This window comes from Macaca mulatta, chromosome 19, assembly GCF_049350105.2.
Source record: "Macaca mulatta isolate MMU2019108-1 chromosome 19, T2T-MMU8v2.0, whole genome shotgun sequence".
In the NCBI taxonomy this organism is placed as follows: Eukaryota; Metazoa; Chordata; class Mammalia; order Primates; family Cercopithecidae; genus Macaca; species Macaca mulatta.
Genome location: NC_133424.1, coordinates 3,239,668 through 3,244,651, shown reverse-complemented (window position 1 = coordinate 3,244,651; position 4,984 = coordinate 3,239,668). Strand labels below are relative to the sequence as shown.

At 52.0% G+C, this 4,984-nt stretch overlaps 1 long non-coding RNA gene across 1 annotated transcript; it reads left to right on the top strand.

Moving 5' to 3' along the window:
* The first annotated feature begins 480 nt into the window (after window positions 1-480).
* LOC144336985 (uncharacterized) lies at window positions 481-1,088 on the top strand. The gene is made up of 2 exons (XR_013409537.1): window positions 481-633; window positions 772-1,088. It is a non-coding gene; the product is annotated as an uncharacterized LOC144336985 (long non-coding RNA).
* Window positions 1,089-4,984: the final 3,896 nt, after the last annotated feature.

The following is a 4,984-nucleotide window of genomic DNA, read 5'->3' as shown; positions in this document are numbered from 1 at the left end:
GCCTCCCGGGTTTACGCCATTCTCCTGCCTCAGCCTCCCGAGTAGCTGGGACTACAGGTGCCGCCACCTCGCCCGGCTAGTTTTTTTGTATTTTTTTTAGTAAAGACGGGGTTTCACGGTGTTAGCCAGGATGGTCTCGATCTCCTGAGCTCGTGATCCGCCCGTCTCGGCCTTCCAAGTGCTGGGATTACAGGCTTGAGCCACCGCGCCCAGCCAGCCAGCACACTTTTGAAACGTTCCCTCCGTGGGCTCTGGGAGGTTCTTTGTTTGCAGAAGACACCTGAGGGTGAGAGAGCCGCACGGAGCTTGGACTCAGGATTGTGGAGCCCACTGACTTCCCAAGACGGTTGCTGGAGGACCAGGACAAGGGGATGGCTCAGGAGTGAGCCTGCACGACCCTTGAAAGCACTCAAGCAAGAGGCAGCAGCAAGGCCAAATGGAAACAGAACCGGCTAAGTAGCTTCTGCCACCAACTTGGCTGAGTGACTTTCTTTCTTTCTTCTTTCTTTCTTTTTTTTTTTTTGAGATGGAATATCGCTGTGGTTGCCCAGGCCAGAGTGCAATGGTGAGATCTCGACTCACCGCAACCTCCGTCTCCTGGGTTCGAGCAATTCTCCTGCCTCAGCCTCCCAAGTAACTGGGATTACAGGCACGCACCACCACGCCCGGCTAATTTTTTGTATTTTTAGTAGAGATGGGGTTTCTCCATGTTGGTCAGGCTGTTCTCAAACTCCCTACTTCAGGTGATGCGCCCGCCTCAGGTTCCCAAAGTGCTGGGATTACAGGCGTGAGCCACAGTGCCCGGCCAGGAACTTTCAACAAGTCCTGATGCCGCGTCAGTTTCCTCGTCTGTAAGGTGAGGATGATTATTAGCATTAAGGTGGCTGTGAAGATATTAAATAGGCATTACGTACTTAATAAGCATCCAATAAATAAAACTGGCTCATGGTCTTAAGATTCTGCAATGTACTCGATATCCAGCTGGCATAAAGGACACATCAATGACAGTCGTCTCCTGAATTCCACAAGCATCTCCTGCCAAATGCCTAACCCACATTTACTATCCGTTCACGGGTATTATCCCACCCAGTCAGGCCATCTGCCCTTGGAGAGAAGCAATATACTCACAGAAAATCAACATGCGGGCCAGGTGCCGCGGCTCACGCCTGTAATCCCAGCACTTTGGGAGGCCAAGACATGAGGATCACTTGAGCCCAGGGTTTGGAGACCAGTCTGGGGAACATAGCAAGACCCCCACTCTACAAAAAGTAATTTTAAAAAATTAGCCAGACGTGGTGGTGCGTGCCTGTGCTCCCAGCTACTCGGGAGGCTGAGGTGGGAGGATTCCTCGAGCCCAGGAGTTTGCGGCTTCAGTGAGCTATGATTGCATCACTGCACTCCAGCCTGGGCTACAGAGCAAGACCCTATCTCTTTAAAAATAATAATAATAATAACTTGCACAATGAAAACAATTTTCTTAAAAAAAAGAAAAAAACAGCCAGGTGCAGTGGCTCACGCCTGTAATCCCAGCACTTTGGGAGGCCACGGCGGGGCAGATCACCTGAGATCAGGAGTTCAAGACCAGCCCGACCAATATGGAGAAACCCCGTCTCTACTAAACATACAAAATTAGCTGGTCGTGGTGGTGCGTGCCTGTAATCCCAGCTACTCAGGAGGCTGAGGCAGGAGACTCACTTGAGCTGGGGAGGCAAAGTTGCAGTGAGCCGAGATGGCGCCATTGCACTCCAGCCTGGGCAAAAAGAGCAAAACTCCACTAAAATAATAATAATAATAAATAAGAGGAGGTGGAGGGTGAGAGTCAGAGACTGGAAGAGGCCACACTGCCAGCCGTGAAGGTGGAGGAAGGGGCCCCAAGCTGAGGGAAGCAGGTACCTCTAAATGCTGGGAAAGGTGGAAACCAGGTTCTCCCCTGGATCCTCCAGGAGGGCCCAGCCCTGCCCACAGCTTGGTTTGTAGCCCAGTGAGACTGATTTTGGACTCCGGGCCTCCAGGCTTGTCAGATAATAACTCTGTGTTGTTTTCAGACACTGGGTTTGCAGTGATTTGTTACAGCAGCGGGAGGAAACTCATACAGTACCCACAAATGCTTGCTGTATGAGTGAGGGCGCCGGGGAAAGAATGCAGAGCAGCTGTGGAATATGGCCTGGGAGCCAGGGGACTGTGCTGGCCTCCTGTGTGTCACCTGTCATGAGACCCTGGGCTTGGGAAATTATCCCAGGGTTTCAGTTTCCTGATCTGAAACACGGGGATCACTCTCGCCAGCCTCATGGACTGGGAGAAGTAAGGGGGTGGGTCCTCTCAAAATGTGGAGCCAGGGCTGGGCACGGTGGCTCACGCCTGTAATCCCAGCACTTTGGGAGGCCGAGGCGGGCAGATCACGAGGTCAGGAAATCGAGACATCCTGGCTAACACGGTGAAACCCTGACTCTACTAAAAAAAAAAAAAATTAGCCGGGCATGGTGGCAGGCGCCTGTCCCAGTTACTCGGGAGGCTGAAGCAGGAGAATGGCGTGAACCCAGGAGGCAGAGCTTGCAGTGAGCCAAGATTGCGCCCCTGCACTCCAGCCTGGGTGATGGAGCAAGACTCTGTCTCAAAAAAAAAAAAAAAATGTGGAGCCAGCCAGCACCCGTGATGTTCCTCTCTGCTAGAGCCAGGCATAGCCCAATGTTCTTTCGAGGACCCTCAGCTCCATTCTGCCAGGAGCTTGTTCTAAGACCTGTCATATATTCACTCACCTATTTGTCATTAGTCCATGTGACTGACTGTCACCCCCTTCCCTGAAAGAGGCACAGACAGGTGAAGTAATTGCCCCAAGGTTGCTTAGCTGTTAAAGGGCAGAATGAGGGCTGGTCCCGGTGGCTCATGCCTGGAATCCCAGCACTTTGGGAGGCCAAGGTGGAAGGATCACTTGAGCCCAGGAGTTCAAGACCAGCCTGGGCAACACAGTGAGACCCCATCTCTTACTAAAAGTTTTCAAAAATTAGCCAGTTGTAGTGGTACACACCTATATAGTCCCCACTACTCAGGAGGCTGAGTTGCGGGGATCGCTTGAGCCCAGGAGGTCGAGGCTGCCATAAGCTATGATGGCACTGCTGCACTCCAGCCTGAGCAACACAGTGAGACCCTGTCTCAAAAAAAAAAAAAAAAAAAAAAAAAAAAAAAAAAAAAAAGGCAGGCACGGTGGCTCACACATGTAATCCTATCACTCTGGGAGGAGAGGCAGGTGGATCACCTGAGGTCAGGAGTTCAAGACCAGCCTGGCCAACATGGTGAAACCCCGTCTCTACTAAAAATACAAAACTTAGCTGGGCATGGTGGGGCGCCTGTAATCCCAGCTACTCAGGAGGCTGAAGCAGGAAAATCGCCTGAACCCGGGGTGTGGGGAACGGAGGTTGCAGAGAGCCGAGATCACTTCACTCCAGCCTGGGCAAAAGAGTGAAATTCTGTCTCAAAACAAAAAACCAAACAAACAAAAAAAGCCAGGTGCGGGGACTCAAACGCCTGTAATCCTAGCACTCTGGAAGGCAAGGCAGGCGGATCACCTGAGGTCAGGAGTTCGAGACCAGCCTGTCCAACACACTGAAACCTGTCTATACTACAAATACAAAAATTAGCCAGGGGTAGTGCTGCATGCCTGTAATCTCAGCTACTCATGAGGCTGAGGCAGGAGGATTGCTTGAATCTGGGAGGCGGAGGTTTCAGTGAGCTGAGATTGCATCACTGTATACTCTTCCAGCCTGGGCGACAGAGCGAGACTCGTCTCAAAATAAATAAATAAATATATAAATAAATAAAAATAAAAATAAAAAAATTGCCTGTAATCTCAGCACTTTGGGAGGCCCAGGCAGGCGAATCACGAGGTCAGGAGATCGAGACCATCCTGGCTAACACTGTGAAACCCCGTCTCTACTAAAAATACAAAAAATTAGCTGGGCGTGGTGGCGGGTGCCTGTAGTCCCAGCTACTCGGGAGGCTAGGGCAGGAGAATGGCGTGAACCCGGGAGGCAGAGCTTGCAGTGAGCCGAGATCCCGCCACTGCACTCCAGCCTGGGCGACAGAGCGAGGCTACGTCTCAAAAATAAATAAATAAATTAAATAAATAAATAAATAAATAAATACAATTTTAAAATTTAAAAATGTTAAAAAAAATTTAAAAACAAAGGTAGAATGTGGAAGGAAATGAAACCATCAGGGAATGAGCGCAAGATGTGTCCCATCCGAATGGCCCCTCTGTGCCTCAGTTTACCCTCATCACACCGATCTTCCTCTTGGGAACGTGGGAGCTCCTAGCCTAAGGATGTGGGAGTCAAGGTCTGTTCTCAGCAGGCCACTCTCGCGTGACAACCCTGAAAGGAGGTGAAAGGTCGGAGGTTGCTGAGTCGCCCCACCCTGCCCTGGAGACAGAATTCAGATACGTGATGTCATGGATTCCTGGAGGTCTGAAAGTCCTGTTCACCTGGAACGTGGGAACGCCCTTCAGAATTCCCTTCCCTCCCCCAACCAGGAAATATAGGGGTCTCCCCATTCTGGGCCTGGCTCAGGGACTGTGTGTCCCTGACTGCCCTCCATGAAGCAGGCCAGCCTTGGGTCAGCGGGGAGGAGGAAGAGGACAAGGAGGAGAAGAAGGAGAGGCAGGGCGGCCAGCCTGGGTGGAGGAATCCCCGAACCGGCTAAAAATAGCCAGGGAAATTATTCCAACACCTTCCCAAAATAGAAAGCAGTCTCTCAGCCCAACAAAAGGCCAGGGCGGGTCGGCAGCTAGAGAGGAGGTGGGGTTTAGGAAAGGTGACCTGCGACAACCCCTCCACCCCCATACAGCAGCCCCCCCACCCCGCCCTCCTTCTCTAGCCCTTCCTCCCCTAGAGTCTTCCAGGGCCAGCTGTGGGCAGAGGGGCAGGCCCACGCGGGTGTGGGGTCCCTGGAAAGGGGCTCCCCCTCGCCCTCGCCCCTCCCCAAAATCCTG